This window comes from Lynx rufus, unplaced genomic scaffold (genome assembly GCF_022079265.1).
Source record: "Lynx rufus isolate CCGP_SWC_20201006 ecotype Redwood Valley unplaced genomic scaffold, mLynRuf1.p SCAF_7, whole genome shotgun sequence".
Lineage (NCBI taxonomy): Eukaryota > Metazoa > Chordata > Mammalia > Carnivora > Felidae > Lynx > Lynx rufus.
Window position 1 is genome coordinate 73,194,538 of NW_025814889.1, and position 25,187 is coordinate 73,219,724.

Genomic DNA, 25,187 nt, shown 5'->3' on the forward strand with positions numbered 1-25,187 from the left:
TACTGAGCTCTTGGTATGATCTATATTTGAGTATAATCTTTATTTGAGGAAATTCATACCATACCATCTCCCCTGGCATCCTAAATATCTAAGAATAAAAAATATTTAAGTTGAGAGTTAATTAAATGTGATAAAATGTCAATTTGAAAATTAAAACAATATTTTAAAGTTCTAGTCAGTTCTCAAAAGATGCAATATACCATTCCTTTATGTAGCTAAATAATTTATGTCCTATTGGATAGTCTAATCTATGCTGTTTTCACATTTCCATCCTTAATAATATTAAGCTTGTATTTTTATATTAACATATAAATTATAATTAAAATTTTACAGTAAATACTGTCTTCTCTATTTTAACTCATGCAAAGAAGTACATAAGCAACAGTTTATCAGTTACAGACTGCCCTTCCTCAAGTCAGAAATCTGCTTTAAAAACTGTGTTCCAAATTCTTACAAGTTATGTGCTTCTTCTTGAATACATTATGAAATAACTACTGTCATAACTTAAAATAATTATGCCACATTACCAGTTTATTCATTCAAAATGATAAGGGTTTTAGAATTTCACTAGATAAAAGTCAACAAGTTTTAGTTCAACAACTTATAAACTTTTAACTTGTTCATGTTTATTCGTTCTATCTGCCTAGATTCCAGTTTTTAATCTAAGAATCCATGGTTTTTAATACCTATTTTGCTTTAAATTTCCAGTAAAGCGAGCATAGGAATACAATACAGACTCATGGTCCTAAGCCAGTAAAATCTGTGGTCAGTAAAAAAACCTAAGAGATAAGCTGTAGGTCGGCAAGACTATCCCTCCTTGTGGTTACCCGAAAAGTTAGATATAACTCAATTTCATGATATTAACTATTTATGACTCTTAATCATGTCACATTCTACCTAGACTACTTATGAGTTTGGCTAAGTCTGGTAAATTAATTATCTATACATTAAACCAAATTTTCTTTTAATTTTGGTTTACCTCAAATAAATTTCAAAGAATGGTTGTTCATTCTTGGCTTTAAGTTAATTCTGTTTACTTTTCAGAGGACTTTAATTTACAAATTTCAATCTTTAATGTCTCTTCCAGGTTCCACCTTTCCAAGATCTGTAACATAATCTTTTTAAAAAAATTTTTTTAATGTTTATTTATTTTTGAAGGAGAGAGAGACAGAATGTGAGTGGAGGAGGGGCATAGAGACAGGGAGACAGAATCTGAAGCAGGCTCCAGGCTCTGAGCTGTCAGTGCACAGCTCAACCAGGCTCAAACCCACAAGAGCCATGAGATCATGACCTGAGCCGAAGTCGGACACCCAACCTACTGAGCCACCCCGGTGTCCCCCTAACATAATGATCTTAATTATATCTTCCAGGTTACCCTTTTTATTTCATTATATATTGCTTCTGTATGTATTTGAAATACTACTCCAAATATGTTCATAAAAAGTTTAGGAAGAATGACTTAATTTAAAAAATTTATCATAAAAGCCATCAACTTTTCGACATGGAATAAAAAAAAAAAAAAGCACTGATAGAAATAAGTTTTCAGGAACTCAAAACTCATTCTCCCACACAAACCTTGGAATACATGGAAGTGAGAATCCCAGGCCAGCCATTACAGTGCATTCAAGTTAACAGCAGTGCAGAAGAGAGTTCAGTTCTCTAGAACAGGACTGCCCAATGGGGAATTGTTCAATCAAGCCCTTGAAATGAGTCTAGTACAGCTGAGGAATTAAATTTTTCATTTTATTTAGGTTTTAATTAATTTAAATTTAAGTAATCCAATGTGGTTACTGGCTACTGTGCTGTACAGCACAGCCCTAGGATATAACTACCATCCTCTATAATAGAAAATGGTTTCAAGTTACAGGTGAGATGCTAACAGTGTATTTTCTATTGTAGTAGTCACTGAAGCACCTCAGTTTCAAGGAATCAGGTAAGGGACCAGAGGTTCCTGGTAATAGAAACCAAGCATTTTAGCCATGGCTAGCTCCATTTAAAATTCCTATCCTTCCCTTCTCCTCCTCCTCTTTCTCTTCCAAAACCTGTTTCCTTCCATCTACTACAAAACAGAATTTCTTCCCTCTCCAGTTCAACTTCAAACCTCGCTCTTCTTGCTTCCTCCCTACTGTCCTTCAAGCAAGTCCATGGTATCTAAAGATATCAACATCCTAGTTAAGACTTAGACCTAGATTCAAATCCCAGCTCCACTGCCATGCAATAAATGGCTATTATTATTATCATTATTATTAGTGCTAGTAAGAACAGAAAAATAGGGAAGAGTAATAAAAATGTCAATTGCCCATTTCTTTGTTTTCCCTAGACAGAAGCGAAAGACAAAGGCAAACACAAGACTGAAAAAATACAAAATAACATTTCTGAGTAACAACTAAATTGATCCAGTCTACCAATATTCTGTCAAAAGAGTACAATCAGGGGCAGGGGGTGGCTCAGTCAGTTGAGCATCCAACTCTAGATTTCTGCTCAGGTCATGATCCCAGGGTCATGGGATCAAAACCCACATCGGGAGATTCTCTCTCTCCCTTGCCCCTTTCGCATTTGCACACTCTCTAAAAATTAAAAAAAAGGAAAAAAAAAAGAAAAAAAAAAAAGGCGGGGTGCCTAGGTGGCTCAGTTGGTTAAGCGTCCGATTTTGGCTCAGGTCATGATCTTGCAGTTCCTGAGTTCAAGCCCCAGGTCAGACTCTGTGCTGAGAGCTCAAAGCATGCAGTCTGCTTCAGATTCTATCTCCCTCTCTCTCTGCCCCTCCCCCACTCACGCTCTCTCTCAACAATAAATAAACATTAAAAAAAGTTTTATTAAAAAAAAGTACAATCAGATCCTTTGGGTACAAATAAAGAAGGCATATGAAAGGCTATGAGGCAGTTTAACTCTATTTCCCACCCCACTTCCAAACCCAATCCTGCCATTATGAAGGGCACTGATATGATAAATGGGAGCCAGGTCTGAATGAAAGGGATATTGGGAAAAAGTAAGAGCTGCCCTGTGTTGGGTATACTTATGCCAAGGACATCTTCATGAAGATGCTAAATATAAATACTACGCTGATTCACATGGCTAAGGTATTCAGAGAATCCAGTGACTCCCAGAACCTCTCTCAGATACTCTATTTTTCTTTCTCCTTTATTTCCAATCTTCTATCCAAGATAAACCAGTCCCCAAATTCAATCCTCTGTCCAAAAAATTCAACTAAAAAAGAGCGGGTATTTAGTAAGGTACTCTGAGTGGTATATTACAGTGATTAATGACTTGGGCACTGGTGTCAGGCAAACTTGTGCTCATGACATTGTCTAGCAGTAATAAGCATTTAAATGTGAACCATTACTATTAAATGCAGGATCTTCCATCCCATTTCCAGTCTTAAATAAAGGCATTAAGTGCCTTCCAATCATCTACTCAAAAATTTGATCTTCCCTTTGATAATGTTATTTTCAGCTGAAGAAACCACAGGAAGGCTATTTTTTATTGATGTCTAGGGAGGGACAGTATCCATTATGGTAGACCAGTGGTCAAAAAACTGGTTGAGTATTTCTGGTAATAAAGTTTTGTTAAAGCACAGCCATGCTCATTCCTTTATATATTGACCAAGGCTGCTTTTGCACTACAATGGCAGAGATGAATAGTTACGACAGAAACCATATACTCTGCAAAGCCTAAGGTAACTACGTTTTGGCCCTTCCCATAGAAAGTTTACAGATGTGGCTCAGTCCCTCATTGCAGAGAACTCTTCAAGCTTTCTTAAGCATAGGCATCTATCTATCTACATTCATATTCAACCCATACTCTGGCACAACAGTTACTTATTACACATCTGAGTCCATGGTTCTGCAATGTTGTCCTTGAGTTCCTTTTAAAACTCCCCTGAAGGCTCTGTGATTTTGTTGATTTATCTACATTAATTTTATCATTCTGGCTTAAACTATCACAGATATTTGCTCTAGTGCCTCCAACTAATTCACTTCAGAGTAGGGTTAAGGCAATGAACTCCTTCAGCTTAATAATTATTTCCTTTCCAGTCTCTCTGCTACATAATCAACTCAGTCCTGCACTGTCACTGTTGAATTTTAAGTCCCTTACAAAATGCTCCCAAAGTTTTGTTTTTTCTACCCAATTTCTACTGTATAATTTTATTAGACTTTGTAAGTACACTTCTTTGCTTCTAATGGGCTATTCTGACAAGTTTTTGTTTAAAATATCCCTAATCTAGGGGCGCCTGGGTGGCGCAGTCAGTTAAGCGTCCGACTTCAGCCAGGTCACGATCTCGCAGTCCGTGAGTTCGAGCCCCGCGTCGGGCTCTGGGCTGATGGCTCAGAGCCTGGAGCCTGTTTCCAATTCTGTGTCTCCCTCTCTCTCTGCCCCTCCCCCGTTCATGCTCTTTCTCTCTCTGTCCCAAGAAAAATAAATAAATGTTGAAAAAAAAAAAAGAAATAAAATATCCCTAATCTACATGTTGGTTGCTGGAGGTTTAACACCAGTACTGTTCAGTATAGAGACAGGAATGTCCCTTCAAGTACAGGTTTTACAAAGAAACCTGTCTAGGTTCAAATTTCAACTAGTCTGCCACTTACTAGCTGAGTGACCTTAACATCTTTAAGCCTGTTTCCTCATCTATCAAATGGAGATAACAGTAGTAACCAGTCATTATGAGGACTAAATTACATAATCACATAATCCTTTTAAAGTGCCAAGCAGCAAGACTAGCAAAAAAGAACTCAACAAATAGCACAGAGGCACAAACACAAGAACATGAACACCACCCTACCCCAAAAATCTTAGGTATATCATAAGATATAAGATTGGTAAACCTATATGCTCTAAGAACAGATTTTCATTGTTAAAAAAACTTCTGTATTTCAAATATCCACATATAGAACGAATGTGAAGAGTAAAAAGTTCACAAAATTTAAATTGTCAAATTGCTTTTCAAACAGATCTTATACAAGGATAAATACGTTCTGTATTCCATACTGACAGTATTTATCAAAATTCCTATTTATCTAGAAGTAAAAAGGTTGAAGCAAGACAAAGTTTAGAACTCCAAAAAAAATAATCCTAGGATTTTTGTATCATATTTCCTATTTTATATAATTACAGGAGATAAAACACTACTAAGCAGTTTTAATATGGCAACTCCAGCAAACCATGTATATAAAAATACAAGTATATTTTTATATATATATACAAATATTCACAAGCTCTCTTACCTTTAAAATTCTTCAGGTCAAGCAGTTATGCAATCAGTTTTCCATCAAATGATTCTGCGGAGGGAATTATGAAAATCAGTCCTATTTTACTTCACTTTACTTCACTTTCAGCTGTTCCCATATTTATCTTGGGTTTAGAATAAAAGAGAACAACAAAATATGAAGAAGGATTTATTCCAGAGGGCCCTGAATGTGATAATTTATTTAGAATGCATGACACAGTTAAGCCTATGCCTTCACATATGAAGATACAAACAGGTAATGGAGGCAAAAATAATAATAACATTTTGTTTAGTGAGAGAAGCACAAGAAGTCACATTTCAGCATACAGGAAAAAATCAATTGAAAACAATGTAATGGAGAATTAGAAAAAATCTACCCCAACTAATAGACTGGTCATATCACCTATGAAGACAATTTAGAAAAACATACAGAAATTTAACAACTACTAGAATTTAAATTACTTCCTCAACTCCAGATATTAAGTACACTTAACCAGTAATCACTTTTTTCCCCTCTTTTTTCAAATAGGCCTACACCAGACTCCCCACTTTCCTACAGCTTGTCTTTAACTTATTTTTTCATTCAATAAATATTTAGTCAGTGCCCCTATTTTCTAGGTACCATTAGGTCTTCCATACTGACACACCTGACAAAAACAAAAACAGAAACCAACAGTTACAATGCAGTACCCAGGTGCTGTAATGGGGGTAAGCACAAGATTTAACAGGAGCACATAATGAACACCAAATCCTTGCAACATATGTGCATTTGTAAAAAAGGCTTCCCAACTGAGACCAAAAGATTTAAAAGTATATTTTTCTAACCCCCTGACCATTCTGTACCACTGTGGCATTTCCATCCTTAAAGGACTCAGAACTGGAATTACCAATTTTAACATGACAGAATTTTAATTTTCAAAACAAAGAAAGGATACACAGGTAAGTTGAAGTTCTCACGATGTTAGACTTCCTATACGGAAATGACCATCAGGCAAACATAAAAGACACCACTGTGCCTGAACCCACACCATGAAGGCTTATCCTCCAAAAAAGTTTTTCAGATTAATGGTTGGGACATACATACTGATAGAAGTATCTTTTTCTTCAAATTTTATAAAATAATACATTTCAATGCAATTATCCGAGTATATGAATTATCTAACTGAACATCATAAATTTAAAAAAATAACAGGTCTTTAATAAACAAAATGTTCATTCGTTTAACACACCAATTTCTCTTTATTCGTGATCACAACAGTTATGTATTTTTTCAACATCACGTTTTTTTCAGTTAAAAATAAAATTTTTGACCAGAAAGTACAATAAAGAACCAAGAAATTATGATATCTAAATTTACAAAAACAGCAACAAAATTTTCATTTCTACCAATAGCTTCAATTTCACCCGAACTTTATAACTATCAACAGTAAAACTGAAATGGATATGAAATGCAAGACTTTGAATCAATTTTAGTTTTAGTAGGTTCATTTACACGCTGTTACGGTCTGAATGTTTGCATCCCCTAAAATTCATATTCATATTCATATGCTGAAATCTTAACTCCTAAAGGTGATGATGTTAGTAAGTGGAGCCTTTCAAAAGTGCTTAAGTCATAAAAAGTAGAACCCTCATGAATGAGATTAGGGCCTGTATTATAAATGAGGCTAAGAGAGATCCGAAGCCCCGTCTACCACACGAGGATGCAAGGGTTAAGTCTGTGACATGGAAGAGGCCCTCACCCAACCCTCCTGCCACCAGAACTATGAGAAATAAATTTCTATTGCTTATAAGCTACCCAGTTTGTGGTATTTTATTACAGCAGCCTGAACAGATAAGCCACGAGCTCTGCTTTAAGTTACTACTGCACATTGGTCCCTAGAAATACTTTCTGGGTCAGTTTTTGAGAAGATTATTAGTGAGTTGGTTGCTTGTCAGCAGCTGATCAACAACAGGAATTTCTAGGAACCTCATATTCAATTCCTTGGTTCTAGGCCTCTATCCAGAAAAAAGCTTGTTTTCCAAGCACTATTCACTGATGAACAAATAATCTCGTATCTTGTTGCTTAGCAAGTAAACTGAAAATAAAAAAGATGAAGTCATCTACACTTACCAGTCTTATAACAAAATCAGCTTCACATAGCAATCTAGGAAGTGAAGATATGCTTCAGAATGTCTCTAAAATTCTTGTGCAGTGTCTGCAACATGTGAGAGCCAAAAGAGTCAACTAATACGAGGTATGCCACCTCATACTAAGCTTTACAGTGACCTATAACTTAATTATTGAAACAAAGCATTTTTAAAAGGTTACAATGAATAAAGAATAAAACATCTCCAAAGTGAAAGGCAAGCCGGAAATCCTCAGGCAGAAAATATAGATTAAACTGAAAACAGGAAAACAGTTTTTCAAATGTTAAATAATTATGGAAAATTAGAGTTCATGAACACTATGCTCTAAAAGAGAAATTAAATTTCCTATTTCCTTTTACATTTAATGTAACATCATCTCCTCAACAGAGGTTACACTGTTACACACAAGATCACACATATACTAAAAAAAAAAAAAAGTAACTGACAAACCATATTTAACCAAAATAAGGAGATTCAAGTAGCCATTACATTCCAAAATTGATAAGTAAACTGAGAAGTTCTGGTTCTGAGTAAAATGGAGTAAGCACATTCCACCTTGTTAATCTCACTGACTGAAACTATAAAACCTAGACAGAATAAATGGAGCAGCTAATTGAAATTTAGAAAGTAAATAATAGCAGGTAGACTGGGGAAGAGCCCAGAATCTGATATATTATCAAACTGGTAGTGGGCTTTTAATTTTTCCCATCCAGTTTTGCCCCAGCCTGGGCTTAACGGAGCCTAAAACCCAGAAAGTGGCTGTTGGTAACAATGGAGAAAGCAAAAGCTCTAGGAAAAAGCCCTCTATTTCTATCCAAAGAGTAGAAAAGGAGTCCCCTGGGGCGCCTGGGTGGCGCAGTCGGTTAAGCGTCCGACTTCAGCCAGGTCACGATCTCACGGTCCGTGAGTTCGAGCCCCGCGTCAGGCTCTGGGCTGATGGCTCGGAGCCTGGAGCCTGTTTCTGATTCTGTGTCTCCCTCTCTCTCTGCCCCTCCCCCGTTCATGCTCTGTCTCTCTCTGTCCCAAAAATAAATAAACGTTGAAAAAAAAAATTAAAAAAAAGAAAAGGAGTCCCCTAACTGCTTAGAAAGAGTAAGGGAAATCTCTTCTTTCTTCTGTTCTTCACTCCCCACAACCCAATTCCCAAGCAATCTTACGGTGACAGCTGCAACAGTGGCAACAGCAGAGCCAGCAGGAGCCTAAAACTCTTAAGGAAAGGGACCATCTTCACTGACTGAAGAAACTGGAATAATTTCAATTTTTCTCCTGTCTTCTGGCACTTGGCTCCAGATACAACTGTAGAAAATACGCACCACAGTGGAACAAATGAAATGAAGATTGGGGTTTCTAGCCAGAGGATAGAAAAGGGATGGGGAGGAGGTCCCAGGGACCTAGAAAATACCATGGACATAACAGAGAGGAAAGCACTTAGCAACTTATAAGTTGTTTATGAACTCCTAGCTCACCCCTAAACTGCACACCTATAGATTTAACCCTAAGTAGCATACTGGAGGCTCTGAAGACTAAAATATAGGATAAACCCCCATGCAGGTCAGATTGGCTACTGGGTAGTACACATATGGGAAAAATCCAAATAGTACTGCAAAGCTTTTGAAAACAGAACAGATTAAAACTGCAACCTAAAGAAAGCTGGTTGGAGCTTCTGGCCTAAAATCCAACTGAATCAACTACCTGTCCAAACAAAAATCTCAACATTTAAATAAGACACTAAGATTCATATCATAATGTTCAAAATCTCCATAACACAACCCAAAATTACTTGGCAGAGAGAACAGAAAAATCTCAAAACTCCTGTGGGAAAAAAGAATCAACAGAAACAACACTAAGATAACACAGATATTAGAGCACTGGATGAATTATCTGACAAAGACTTGAAAGCAGGTATAAAAATGCTCAAGAGCATATATTCTTGAAACAAATTGAAAACTGGAAAGTCACAGCAAAAAAAAAAAAAATACTTAAAGAACCATCAAATGGAAATTTTAGAACTGAAAAATGCAATAACTAAAATAGAAAATATACTGGACTCAATAGCAGAAAGTCAGTGAACTTGAAGACAGATCAAAAGAAGGTACCCAATGTGAACAACAGAAAAAATATTGAAAATATCAGTGTTTCAGGGACCTGTGGGAGAACACTAAAACCCTAACATTCACATCAAGAGTCCGAGCAGAGGAAAATGAGTGCAGTACAAAAAAAGGAAGACGAAGAGAAATAATGGCCAGAAACTCCCAAATTTGGTGAAGATATATAAACCTCTAAATTCAAGAGTCTCACAAACTCCAAACAGGATAATGATCATGCCTAGACATATCACAGTCAAACTGCTAAAAGTTACAAATAAAAAAATCTTGCAAGCAGACTGAAAAAACAAGGAATTAATTATGAGGGGAAGGTGGGTTAATGATTTGAATAACTAGTGACATCTCATCATAAACTACATTTATCCAGGACCAGTTGGCTGACTCAGTTGGAAGAGTATGTGACTCTTCATCTCGAGGTTTTAAGTTGGAGCCCAACATCAAGTGTAGAGATTACTTAAAAATAAAATCTTAAAAAAAAGAAAAAGAAAAGAAACTACATAGACCAGAGGAAGTGGAACAATATTCTTGAAGTGCTTAAAATAGAAAAGAACTGTAAACCTAGAATCCTCAATCTAGTGAAATCATCCTTAAATACAACATGAGAAATGACAAAAGAGCAACAGAAATGATAAATATATGGATAAATATAACTAACTATCCTCCTCTTGAATTCTTTAAAATGTTTGGCAATTAAAAGCAAACATCACAACACTTTCTAACAGAATTTCCAATGCATGTAAATGTAGCACAAGACAATTACAACATACAGAGAAAAGGGTAAAGGACCTACAGGGTGATAAGATTTCTGTATTTCACCTGAAATGATAAAATACTGATTCTAAGGAAACTGTGAACAATAAATGGACATATTACAATCTTTAGAGTAATCATTAAAAATGTGATATATAGGCAAAAACACAATTAAGATGGAATACTAAAAAATGTTCAAATAATCCAAAGAAAGAGGTTACAGAAGAAAAGAGGGAACCAAAAAAATAAAATGGTAGAATTAAATCCAAATATATCAATAGTTAAAATACATGAGATGTAGCGAAAGCATGACTGCATCAAAGGTCAGAAAAGGTCTCAAATCAATGACCTAAATTTCTATGTTAAAAAACTAAACTAAAATTAAATAAAAATGTATACAAAGAAGGCAGAAGGAAGGAAATAGAGTAGAAATCAATGAAATTGAAAACAGAAAAACAGAAAAATCAATGAAACCCAAACCCCATTCTTTAGGGGAAAAAAAAAAAAATCAATGAAATTTAAACCTCTGGCGAAACTAAGCCGAATACCACTGAATAGCCCCAGTACTGTTTAAAGAAATTAAATCTAGTCCTCCCAAAACAGGAAATCCCTAGGCCCACATAATTTCCCTGGTGAATTTTACTAAACATTTAAAGAAGCAATACCAGTTCAACACAATCTCCTCCAGAAAATGGAAGATAAATAGTTCCCAACTACCCTGATACCAAAACCAAAGATAGTATAAGAAAGAACTGATAAACTAGATATAATCTAAATAAACGAACTATGGTGCATTCAGCCATACAATGGAATACTACTCAACCAAAATAAAAACAAAAACAGAAACAGAAAAAAGGAATGGACCAGAGCTTCACTCAACAACTTGAATGAATCTTAAAGACAATATACTGAAAGAAGCCAGTCCCAAAAGGTCACATACTACACAGTTGCATTATTATATGATATTCGCAAAAGGTAAAAACTGTAATGATAAAGAATTGTTATCAGTGGTCACCTGATAACAATTTGAGAAAGGTTTGAGAAAGGTTTAACTACAAAGATAGCATGAGGGAGCTTTTTGGAGGCAATGGAACCATTCTAAATCCTGACTCTGATGGTAGTAATACAAATACATGTATTAAAAGTCACAGAACTACACACTCAAAAAAGGTCAATTTTAACATATGTTAGTAAAATTTAAAATGTTTTAAAAGTAAAGACTAACATGAAAAAACAATTTTGGGCTAGAACATAAATTGTTAACATTTTTAACAAAGGTATGGCTTCACTGACACCTTCATAGTCTGTCTTTCTAATGGTCTATACTATCACCAACACAGAAGCCACCCACGGTTATATCACCACTGATAAGCTTGAGAGGAGGTATTTCAATTTTCTATTTCTGGTTCCTACATTTCTGTAACACTAAAAGATCGTGTATTCTATACCCATGGAGACAGAGACATTAAAAGCAACAGGCACAATTTTACAACCCCACTAAATTGTTTTTTTTCCAGTATTTTTTTTTATGTTTATTTTTGAGAGAGAGAGAGCAAGCAGGGGAGGGGTAGAGAGAGAGGGACAGAGGATCTGAAGCAGGCTCTGTGCTGACAGCAGAGCCCAATGCAAGGCTTGAACTCATGAACCACAAGATCATGACCTGAGCCGAAGTCAGAGGCTTAACCAACGGAGCCACCCTGGCGCCCCACAACCCCACTAAATTCTAGGGCAGTGTAGAAATAGATCAGTTCCAATACCCTACTAATGGTATGGAGTTGACCAGTTTTTCATTGTTTGGGGTAAGAAAGGCACTACACTTCACTCCCCAATTGGGTTACACTCTTATGTGACAGGTGTCCACTCTATGAGAATACATCTATGATGCAATACTTTATTTCTTTTGAGAGACAGAGCATGCATACATGTGGGAGGTAGGGGCAGAGGGACAGGGAGAGAGAGCATCTTAAGCAGGCTCCAAACACAGCACAGAGCCTGACACGGGGCTCACTCTCACAACCATTAAATCATGCCCTGAGCTGAAATCAAGAGTCAGACACTTAACTGACTGAGCCACCCAGGCACCCCACAATACTTTATTTTAAAAAGAAAAACAAGGGGCACCTGGGTGGCTCAGTCGGTTAAGCATCCGACTTTGGCTCAGGTCATGATCTCACAGTTTGTGGGTTTGAGCCCCGCGTCGGGCTCTGTGCTGACAGCTCAGAGCCTGGAGCCTGCTTCAGATTCTGTGTCTCTCCATCTCTTGGCCCCTCACCTGCTCATGCTCTATGTCTCTCTGTCTCTCAATAATAAATGTTAAAAAAAATTTAAAAAAACAAAAAACAAAAACAAAAAACAAGTGCTTTCTATGTGCATGGATACATTACCATAAAGAGTTTGATAAATCATATGAAAGGCTTCCACTATTTCTTCAAATGAGAAACATTATAGGGCAGTATCCTCTTATGTCGTCCAATAATTTCAATATATATTCATGCAATTCTGTCATGGTTCTTAAGATCAAGTCCCACATTGGGCTCTGTGCTGAGAGTGTGGAGCCTGCTTGGGATTCTCTCTTCCTCTCTCATGCCCCTTCCCTGCTTGTGCGTGCACATGCTCTCTCTCAAAATAAATAAATAAGCTTTAAAAAAAAAACCTACTCAATATTTATGCAATTTTTCTTTAATAACTCCACCGCTGCTTAAGGTATGGTGGAGGGAACAGAAAGGGGAGCTGACTGCAATCTTCACTTGTCTTCAAGATTCTCCTCTTCATTTTTGCATCCCCATCTACTAAAACACAATAATATAACTAATTCAAGTGACAGAGGCAAACTTAAAGCTCTTACATTTTTGGTTTCTTTTTATCAGTAATTCCTCAATGCTTATTATAGGTCCCTTGAGAAGAGTAACAAGTGTGGAAAAGCAGAGTTTACATTCAGAAGATTAAGTATTATGCCTATTAAAGACAAAAAAAAAGAAGAGATTCATTTCACAATCAAACTTCCCAAGAAAACTATCCCAGGAGGAGCCCTTGGGATCAACACCATACCCTCTCACAAACAGAACAGCCAAGAGAAGAAAGGCATCCTGGATGGAAGTACAGGAAGCAGAGGAAGAACTGGTATCTTTTCATCTTTTTTTCTAATCCAAAACAGAAACACTGTCAATTATATCTTTAACTTAATCCTTGTCCTATGTTAGAAAGACTCCCGACCCAAAACAGCAATCTTGGTCAACCCACATCCCAAAAACATATATATAGCACAGGAAACACCTGCAAATAAAGAAACAAATCCTAAGAATTAAAGAAGAGGAATTAATGACAATAAGTGACTGCATACGAATGCTTGTTGCAGAAGAATGGAAATGGGATTTCATCTATGACAACAGGGAAAAAAGGGACAATGTTCAAAACACTGCTTCTAAAATACTCCTCTGTTCTGTTTAAACAAAATTTTACCAACCTTACTTACATTATAGTTTCAACTCCAGAAATTAGTCTCTAATTTGTACAGATGCTAAATGTCTTGAGGAACTCTTTGGTTCCTCAAGAATTGTCACTCTCTAATACTTTCTAAATTGGTACAAATTGCTATAGTGAAACAAGTATTGAAAAAAAAAAAGCAATTGTTTGTGTAGTAAGCAAGACATTCACTCTCTCTTTATTCCAGCTCTGCCTATTATCTGAACTTCTTAAACTTGTTAGGTAGTTATCTCAGATAAATACCATTTCATGCTACATAGGTATATAATCAATGTATTCTCAAATGAATATTTCACACATAACAAGGCATTACACAATCCTACTTCTATAAAACATTACTATTCTAATCTGGAAATACATGACTTACAATGAAAACTTACTTTAAAAATAAAAAAAGAAAGAACATTCTTTTACATTCACATCAGGCGTGGGCAAATATTGGGATTCTTTCCTAATGTAATTTTACTATAAATGCTTCAAATGCCCCAGGAGCTGGACTTCTGGGTATGTTTTCCATACTATTTCTAGCTATTACATTCTGACATTTCCTAAGTTATCTCATTTAGCCTTTACAATATTTTGCAAAGACATCTCCATCTTATATACAATGAAATTCAGTAACTTGTCTAAGGTCACAAAGTCAGTTATAAGTAGTAGGATTGGAATTCACTAGCCCTTTGTCGGAAAAGAAAACAGATCCTAATCCAAGTCACTAGATATTAAAAGTATTAACACTTCAGTAATAAATGGAAGACAGAGGTTCTCAGGAGAGAAACAGTAGCTATAAAAAATAGAGAAACAGGGGCACCTGGGTGGCTCAGTCGGTTAAGCCTCCAACTTCAGCTCAGGTCATGATCTCTGTGCTGATGGCTCAGAGACTGGAGCCTGCTTTGGATTCTGATTCCATCTCCCTCTGCCCCTCTCCTACTCAAGCTCTGTCTCTCTCTCAAACATAAATAAACATTAAAAAAAATTAAACTTAAAAAAATAGAGAAACAAATGGAAATTTTAGAAATGAAAAATACAGTATCTGAAATAAGATTTCAACAACTCAACAACAGACTGGAAACACAAAGGAATGAGTCAGTAAATGTGAGAAAGAAATGATCTAATCTGAAGAACAGAGAAGTGAAAGAGTGAAAGAAAATGAAGAGTCTCGGGGTCCTCTGGACAACATTCAAAGTTCTATTTTTGCCATTTGAGTTCTAGAAAAATAAGAGAAAGAGACCGGTACATAAACAAATTTTTGCAGGAATAATTTCCAAAACCTTCCCAAATTTCAAAATTCACAAATTTTAGGACATACCGAATAGGATTAACTCAAAAGAAAGATAAACATGCTCAGACAAATCATAATCAACTGCAAAAAAGTAAAGGTAAAAGAAAAAAAAATATTTAAAATAGAGAAACAGCATACAGAGGAAATTAATGATTCAAATTACTGCAAACTTCTCATCAGAAACAACGGGATCCAAGAAGCCAGACATGTTTAGTGCTAAAGAATTGTCAACCCAGAATTCTATATCTAATAAAGAAATCTATCAGAAATGAAAGTGGAAAGTTTTCAGTTAAGAAAAACAAAGAAAAAGCAAGGCTATTTTAAAACATATACTAAAGGAAATTCTTCAAGCTGAGGAGAAATGAGAGAAACTTGAAATTTCATTAACAAAGAACAAGAAAATAGTCAACAGCTAAAATAAGAGACTACTTTTCTCCTCTTAAGTTCTTTATAAAATATATGATTACTGAAAGCAAAAATTACATTACTGTCTGGTGGATTTTCATTCCATATACATGTAATCATACAACAACTTTAACATAAAGGTCACTGGGGAAGTTGTCCGGCTTCTACATTCATTTTAAGTGGTAAAAATATTAACTCCACATAGATTGTGAATGTCTCAGTATACATATTATAATCCCTAGAGCAGCACTGTTCAACAGAAATACAATGTGAGCCACATATGTAATTTTAAATTTTCTAGTAGCCATATTTTAAAAGTTAAAATACCAATCTAGTATATTTTATTAACCCAATATGTTTAAATATTAACATCCAACATGTAACCAGTAAAAAAAAAAAAAACTTATTAAATGAGACACTGTGTATTCTTTTTGTGGCAGTAAGTCTTTGAAATCTGGTGTGTATTTTACATTTACAGCCTGTGTCTCCATTCAAACTGGCCACATTTCTAGTTGTCAAGAGTAAGCCTAAAGCAACCACTAAAACATAATTTAAAGAGATACAGTCAGAAGGTCAATAGATGAATTTAAAGTAGAATATTAAATATATTCACATAATTGAAAAAAGGGCAGGAAATGGGGAACAAAATAGTATATATCAATAATTACATGTAAATAACCTAAACACACTAAATAAAAGATCATCAGATTAGATTTTACAAAAACACTGAATTACATACTGTCTACTAGAAACTCAATTTTTTTTTTTAATTTTCTATTTGAGTATAGTTGACACACAATGTTACATTAGTTTCAGGTGTACAACAGTGATTCAACTTCTCTACATGTTATGCTATGCTCACCCCAAGTATAGTTACTATCTGTCACCATACAATGCTATTAGAATATTACTATGTTCTCTATGCTGTGCCTCTTATTCCTGTGATTTACTCATTCCATAACTGAAAGCCCATATCTCCCACTCCCCTTTATCCATTTTACCTATCCTCCCACACTCCCCTTCCCTCTGGCAACCATCAGTTTGTTCTCTATATTTATAGGTCTGATTCTGCTTTTTAAGAAACTCACTTTAAATACAAAGACATAGGTCAAAATGAAAGAATGGAAAAAGATATACCATAGCAGTAGTCAAAGAAGTTGGAGTGACTATACTAATATAAAATATATTTTATATTTCTCTTAAGGGCTTGATTGGCTTTGTTTCTCCTTCATTCAATTTTAGTTTCATCTACTTCTGTAGCAGTTTTGAAAAAATAAAGCTATTTTCTGTTTCATGCATCTCCCTCATATTACTCATGTTGACGTCTAAGTAACTGCACATGTACAACAGTTCCTAAAGAAATATGGCCTTAATGCATTAAAGCTGTCCTATTTGAAGGCTCTTCTATGATAAGATTTTCAGGTGAATGATAGCTTACAAATTTTGTAAGTTATTAATATTTATTCCCATTAGAACAATAATTTAAAGAAACAATTTTCTTGACAGGTGATCTAAGCATACAAAATAGTGTTACAAGTATATTTACCTTAACAGATCATTTATCATTTGTAAGCTGTTTCACTGATCCCAGAGAATTTTCAAGGCAGTGTTGCTGTGGCTGCTCTCTTTACTATTTATATTTGTTTTTGCTTACTTTAAGCTGCTGAACTACTACTTTGGCCAGGGTATTGAGACTGGCATTGGAAAACAAAGACAGATAAAGATACTATACCCCTTCCTGCTGCAAAAAGTAGAGCTGGAGAAATAGGATACAAAAGATGAACAACAGAATAGCATATGCTAAGTGCCAAATGTGAGCTACAGGCATTTTTCAGGACTCATTTAGTTAGAAAGAACTCATTTAGGACAGCAATAGGAGATAAGGGTAAAGAATAATCATGGGCCAGAATGTAAATGGACTTAAAAGTTTAAGTCCAAGGCAGGACTTAAATTTTGTTTTGTAAAAAGCGAAAATCACTAAGGAAAAGTACACCTCTATCCCATTTATCTATTTTGACATGTTTAAAATGGGGGTTTTGAAAATAATGCAGCAGCAGGAAGTGGAAGAAGAAAGAAATGTATGGAAAAGTACTTAGGAAAAAAATGGAAGAATACTGGGGAGCAATAAAGTAGGCCTGATTAGGAATAAGCCCCTCAAGGGCAAAGGCCATGTTTCATTCCCAGACCTAAGAGACACATAGATATCAACAAACCTGGATCACAAGATTATCGGTAGGGAAAATGCTCATCCAGCAATAAACTGTGACATGTCTTTGCACATTTAATACTCAAATACCAAACCTCAGTACATTTTAAAAATTAAAACCACCTGATATATCTTTGCACATTTAACCTTCAAAATACCATACTACAGTACATTTAAAATTTTTAAACACCACCAACATTGAACGTTAGTAACACTGCATTAAAAAGGTTTGAAAATCACTAAGTGGAGTTAACTTAAGGGTATAAAACAACAGAGATGGAGATAGCTATTACCACTAGACTTAGGCAAATGTTACTTAAAAAATAAAATAGGTGAGGACACTATTAAGTCACCAATAAAAGGTGACAATCAGTATATGGGACAACTAGAATGCAAAGCTAGGTCGAATGGACTATTTATTTTATGTTTATATTTATTCTGATGTCTATTTATTTTTGAAAAAGAGACAGAGCGTGAGTGGGGGAGGGGCAGAGAGAGAGGAAGACACAGAATCTGAAGCAGGCTCCAGGCTCTGAGCTGTCAGCACAGAGCCTGATGCAGGGCTTGAACTCATGGACCATGAGACCATGACCTGAGCCAAAGTTTGACACTTAACTGTGACACCCAGGCACCCCTCCAAAGAACTATTTTCACTTTACTGGCAAAATTACGTTAAGACTCCCCTAAAAGTACATTTGAGAACTCTCGGATAAAAGGGAAAATAAGGAGGAAGATTAGTCTTATCGCTAACAGAGATGTGAGAGTCTCAAGAGGGTTTAAATTTTAAAGTGAGAACATATCTGATCATAATTTTCATTAAAAGTTTTGGTGTGATAATCTTTTATAGAAACAATAAGTACAATCTTTAAGAAACATATCTGTATGTTGGTTTTCTCCCTGGAGGTGTTGGAGTCCACATTAATGAGCAAGGTGTCCATATGTAGGATGGTGAGGGAGCCCAGAGTGAGGTACTAGATAGAAGTCAAGCAGAATGGTGACATCCTCAGTATGAACTATCTGAGGAGCCTAAAGTGAGGAATGCATCTTGGCACAAGAAATCAGAGCCTAAGAAGAGTGAAAATGATATTCACAGGAGAGAAAGCAGCAGTGGCAACAGAAGTTTGGCTACATTTTGGTGACTGATCCCAAGGATATTGGGAATCAGGTTTCTCCTTGTAAGAGAAGAGAGTTATAAATTTGGAAAGGGAGAAAACGAGAACAAACGCTAGAAAACAAACACGTTTTGAAATTGGAAAAATTGGTACCAGCTCATGGTTTTCTATATATAGACACAGAAATATATACATCACCCAAATCTAGGTTTTCTAAATACCTTTCACTGAAAGAAACCACTCCTTGGAGAAACAGCTGATTCTATGGCTACAGCAGGGAAAGTATGTACAAGGTGAACCTGGGACATTTTCTTGCATCAAACGGTAAGGAAGTGCTCAAAGCAAGTCAAAACACAGAAACTAGCTGGAAGTGGCTTTCAGTGGCCAAACTGGGACATTTTGAGAATAAATAGCAAATGTGATAAAGATTTATAAAGTTTCAAAATACTTCTCCACAGAACACTTATTAATTACTAAGGGGGGGGGAAACTTTAGTGAAGAAGCCTGGGAGAATTCATCTAACTCAAGTGATCAAAGTGTACATCATCAGCGATGGCACAAACTGAAATCGTATGCCACAGGATAGGATGCAATGAGAACACACAACATCATTACTGAGACACTCCTGCCAAAGAACACAATTTGAATCCAACCATGAGGAAATATCAGGCAAATCTAAATCGAGGGACATCTAACAACAAAACTAACCTGTAATCTCTTGAAGTGTCAAGGTCATGAAAATTAAGAAAAATCTGAGGGATTGTTCTAAGTTGAAGGAGTATAAAAAGACATTACAATTAAATGCAATCCTCCTGTTTACAAATGAAATTACTGTGGAAACTGACAAAACCTGAGCAAGATCTGAGAGTTAGATTGTAGTAATATAGTGATGTTAATCACCTTATTTTGATATATTTTATGTAAAAGAAAGTCTTTATCTTTGGGGCAATGAGAAGGCATCTGCAGCTTACTCTCAAATGGCTAAAGGTTTTAAAAAACTTCTTTGTATTGTACTTGGGACTTAAGCAGGATGGGTGTCTGCAACTTAATGGTTCAGAGGAAGAAAGTTCTTTGTATTCTACTTGTAACTTTTCTGAAAGTTTGAAATTGTTTTAAAAAAAGAAAAAGATTATCTACAATATTCATTTATAGTACCTAAAACTAGCATATAAGTAAAATGGTACTCCCTCCAAATGAAGAATATGTGTTTGCACCTCTTCTTATTGTAAGTAAAGACTCTGCTTTATTATTTATGGGATTCTCAATGACCCACTATATATACCCACTGTCGAATACGGTAACCACTATTTTGTTCCTCGGTCCCACTGGCCATATTTCAAATGCTCAACAGCCACATTAGCTACTGTATTGGCAGCAGACACACAGTATTTCTATCATCACAGAAAAGTCTACTACTAGACAGCACTGACCTAGAGTTTGAGAGGCCAACTAATAGAATGAGTAACTAAAGGCCCAAGAGTCAGATGGAGTGGAGTATTTCTTAGCAAGTCATTAAACTTCTCTAGAGCTTCAGACTCCTTTTTGTAAAATGGGTTAATACACCCAACATTTCAAGGCTACTGAAAAGATCAAACGAAAATTTATGTAAAATGTCTAAAACAGAGTGACTGGCACACAGCAAATATTTGAGAAACATTAGGTATCTTCTGTAATGTGGGCAGATAATTTCTTAACCTTTGATATCAGTACTTTTACATCTCGTCAAGCAATTACAGGAGCATCAGTTTGAAAATGAGAAGCTTACTATCCGGCTTATTAAAAAGGCCAATGAGCTTCATATTGTTAAATTCAATGAAAAATCTTAAGCTCTTACATTACTCAACTCTCATCAACACTTGACCCTACTGATTACTCTCCCCTTGAAATACTCTCTTCCTTTGGTTTCTACAATACCACACTCAACTCATACTTCTTTGACCTTCACAGTATCTTTGGGAGCTTACATTCCTTCCGCAAACTTTTTATATTAGGGGCCACTGTGATTCCATTCTAGTTATATTCTCTCCCTTAGACAATTAATTCCACCTATAGTTTCAACTACTTATATAAATGACTTCAATTTTCTATTTCCAGCTGATACCTCTCTTCTGAAATTTAGAACCATATTATCTAACTGCCTATAAAGATTTCCATCTGAAAGTTCCAGAGGTTCCTTAAATACAGTATGTCAGAATCAAAAGAACCTTGGTCCTTATGTGGTATCACCTTCCACCCAACTGTTTACCTCTGAAATTTCTATCTCCCTCACTTTGGATCCATCAACAGAGGCCTGGTGACTACAAATTTCATTCACTTTTGCCCACCTCCAAATCAAGCTATCCTCATCTCTTCTGGACACTACTATAAGAGTCTTAACTAATTTTCCCACATCCACTCTTGCTGCTTCTCCTCCCTTTCAAAACCCATCACCATAATCATAATTCTGCTTTCTGTAACTACCAAAAATAAGTATAATTTGGCTTCTAAAAGACAGCATTTTAAATTTTTTTTTTCAACGTTTATTTTTATTTTTGGGACAGAGAGAGACAGAGCATGAACGGGCGAGGGGCAGAGAGAGAGGGAGACACAGAATCGGAAACAGGCTCCAGGCTCCGAGCCATCAGCCCAGAGCCCGACGCGGGGCTCGAACTCACGGACCGCAAGATCGTGACCTGGCTGAAGTCGGACGCTCAACCGACTGCGCCACCCAGGCGCCCCTAAAAGACAGCATTTTAAACAGTAAGATAGTTATACCACTCTACCCTTAGCTAAGTATTCTTAGTTCCTTCTATACCCTGATAAATCAGTTCCAAGGTCACATTCTGTCATCCTCTACTTTAAAAATATGTCCCCTGATCTGAACGTAAATCATGGATAAAAGTAACTCAGCAGTTTATGCAAAAGACTGCATAAAGTTTCAAACCACAATTACTATTTTTATTGCTTTAATGTCTCCAGCTGAAAGCAGGTTAATCTATTAAATATTTACTAAGCACCTACTATGTGCCAGGCATTGTTCAGGTGTTTGGGGACAAAACAATGACCCAAAGTGACAAATCCCCTGTTCTCACAGAACTTGCATTAAAGCGAAGAAGAAATGCAATAAATTTAAGATAATAAATTATACAGTATATTAGAAATTGATAAATGTTATGCAGAAAATCTGGCTTAAAAAGTGGTAGGAAACATGGGAAGGTCTGCTGTCTTACAGAGTAGTCAGAGAAAACTCTCAGTAGCATAGTGGAAGGTGACTGGACAAAGTGAGGTAATCAAATCAGAGAGGAAGAGGAGACGCGAAACACTCAGAGCCTGGTAGACCGTAAGTGCTATGCATTTTACTATGACTGAGAAGGGAAGCCATTTGAAAAGAGAAGTGACATGATTTGACAAGTTTCATCAGGATCACTCTGGCTGTTGAGTGTTAAACATCATAGGTAAACAGAAGTCATAGTGAGACTTTTGGAAACTATTTTGCAAGTGAGAGATGATGGTGTTGTTTTTATATTTGTAAAACTTTATGTACCTAAGTACTAGAAAGAACAAAGTCACAACTTTAAAAAAAGACAACAATGATAACACAAAGATGAATCTTGGGAACACCAAGACTTTAACTCTGAGCTCTACTCAGTACTAATACCAGTTAGTACAATTCAGATGCAAGATAAGGTGCAAAGCTATTCACTTATTCTTTCGGACAGAGACCATAATTAACAATTTAGGTTTTGAGCCTCTTTATTTCACTGCGCTAGGTAAGTCAAGATCCAATCTACATCACTAAAACACCAGGATAGATGGTGGCAGAGCTTCCTAATGGGAAGTTCCAATGAAAATTATTCTAAGGTTGACTCTTTTTATTACCTCTACATATGCCAGTCTCTTTAGTTAGGTTTTACAACCATCTCTCACTGGTGTACCTAAAAAGTTCAGTAATAAGTCAATGAGTAGTATAATACTGTACTCTCCTCCTACTAAAACATGCTACTAATGGTGAATCAACAACATCATGTAACTGCACTGTTTCATCCTATCTCTAGTTAATAGCACAGCTTTTCAGGAAAAATGCGTAGCCACACTGCCTCGTGCCCAAAAAATAATGCGGAAGCTGAGTGACCCCTGAAAAATTTCGATTTTAACTCATGGACTCCAATAATAGCACATAAAGATGTATCCCAAAAATCACCTTTAAGATTTTCTCCATGACACGACACGTTTCAGGCAGCATATTTACAAACAATTTTCTATTCTTTTCTACAGTTTTATACCCTCATGACATAGTGAACAATGTTTTTGCAGTGTGAGTACACAAGGAGTAAGCAAACGACCAAATCTTAGCCCACCAAAAATCTTAAAATGTACTCAAATTCTCTGGTAAAAAGGTCACCATCTAATGAAGTAAAACTGAATGATTATAAACATATTTGCAAGCACTGAAAAATATTACAAAGAAAAAGCGGCAGCTACAGTAAGAATTACAAACTTAAAAACCCATATTGCATAAACACAATACGAAGTCGATTCAGATTATCCTTAAGAGAATAAAACAAAAAAAATCCAAAGACAATTTCAAAATTTCATCTGCCCAATAAAACAACAAAAAAATAAAAGTCCCACAAGCTTTTTACTGCAGCTCTTAACCAATAGCAAAGAGGTGAGATGATTAAGCTAACTGCCAAAGATATAGGAAGAAGAAAGCAATGGTCTGGAAAGAGACTTGATTCTTATCGAAATTTTAATACAATTACCAATAAAATTCAAAAACAGCAATTATTTAAGAATGTTTTGCCTTCAATATTCTGCTGAGGTAAGCAGTCTTATGTTTGAGTTAACTTTTAAAATGAAAATTACATCTATTAATATGCTTTTTCCGTAATTCAATGAAAATTCACAAATTGGGAAAATTTAACATCAGCATCTACCAGCCAAACATTAAAAACTTTTCGATCAGTTTTGCTTAAAGATCTCAGTTCACTGTTGGTATGATAAAAGATGTTAATTAAAACGTAATCCAATATTAATGATAATCACTCAACTCGTAGACGCTGACAGAAATACGCTACAGAAATACGCTGGGGGTATTTTACAATTCACAACATTTGAATCTCCGAGTGTTTTCATCAACTACTTAAACCAGGGGTTTACTTTTAAAACAATTTTTCAAAATGCATATGGGTGCGAAGACAGCCAGCAATCTGTAAGAAACGTCTTTGATGGTTCAAAATTCCTAGGTGAGACGAGGAGCGACTCATTAAGCTAAGTTTAGATCCGGCCCTTTTGTGGTCAGCCCAGGAAAAGGGTTTAAAAATTGTGGGGGCGGGGGGGGGGGGGGAAACAGTTCGAAATTCAGGACGTGGGGTAAACGCCGATGCCTAGCAGCACCGGCTCTTCCCTATTCGCGCACTGAGAGGTCACGACGTAGTAAAGTTTGGTTTCACAAGCGGGCTTGGACACTATTGACAAAAGCAAAGTCTTCCAAGTAAAGCGAACTTGGGGGTCGGAGAGCGCCCGGAAGCCCAGCCAGACACGTTTCCACTGCAGGGAGGGGGTGCCTGTGTGGCGACTCGGTCGTGGAACCTCTAGCCTCAACACCCCCCCCCCACCGGACCCCGCACCCGGCAGGGGACAAGCTTCGCCGGCTGAAGCGGCGGGGAGGCGGGTAGGCCACAAGGAGGAAATGGGACAGAGTGTCGACTGTGAGGCGGCGGCGGCCGAAGCGGGGCCTCCCTCGCGGGGTAGCGAGAAGGAAGGGGGGCCCTCCCCGCCGCAGCTTCCCCTGCCTCGAGAGGCAGCTCCAACTTTCCTCCAAGCGCAGAACGCCGCCTGGGCCGCGCGCGATTCCGAAACTTTGTCCGCCCTCCTGTCGCCCCGGGCCCGCTCCTCCGCTCTGCGCCGGCCCGTAACAGCCCCCACTTCGCCCGGACAGCCGCCTGAGCCCATCCGCCCCCGGGGTCGGCCCGTGTTTACCTCAGGCCGAGGTCGAGGCGCTTGCTCCGGCGGCGGCGGCGGCCCCACTGCAGGTCCCTAGGTCCCCGTCACGACGCCAAGTTCCCCAACATGGACTCCTTCGTCCGCTTTGAGTTGTTCCGGGGGCCGCTGGAGCGCCGGCTCTACCGGCCGGGTCGGGAGGTGGCGGCGGAGCAAGGAGCGGACCCGGGCTGCGCTGCTCCGCGCGACTTGCGCCACCGCTGCTCCCCCTCCCCCCGCCTTGTCTGGCCTCCTCCCTCCCCTCCCCGCGCGTGCCCTCCCCCTCTCTCCCCCTTCGCTCCGCTCCGCTCAGCCGCACCGCCACATGTCGGCGCGCTACGGTGACGACGGCGGCAGCAGCACCCGCAGCCCTCTCCCTACTCGTTTGCTGGGCCCTGCGCGTACCGCTGCAGCGCTCAACCGGACCACTGGGGGGCACTGGCAAACCACCCTTAGCGACGAGGAACGTGGCGGGCGGAGTGACGTCACGCGGCCTGTGAGCGGGCGGGAGGACGGCAGCGAGTGGCGCGGGCTT

The 25,187-nt window shown here is 37.4% G+C and overlaps 1 protein-coding gene across 3 annotated transcripts in view; it reads right to left on the minus strand.

Annotated features, from left to right (window-relative positions):
- SCAF11 (SR-related CTD associated factor 11) overlaps window positions 1–24,740 on the minus strand; it is a 71,288-nt gene extending 46,548 nt beyond the window's left edge. For all 3 annotated transcript variants that reach the window (XM_047064924.1, XM_047064923.1, XM_047064922.1), the window contains exons 1-2: window positions 24,653–24,740; window positions 5,223–5,276 (exon numbers count right to left, since the gene is read on the minus strand). The gene's annotated coding sequence lies outside the window, so the exon portion shown is untranslated. The remainder of the gene's footprint in view (window positions 1–5,222; window positions 5,277–24,652) is intronic.
- Between the last annotated feature and the right edge of the window lie 447 nt (window positions 24,741–25,187).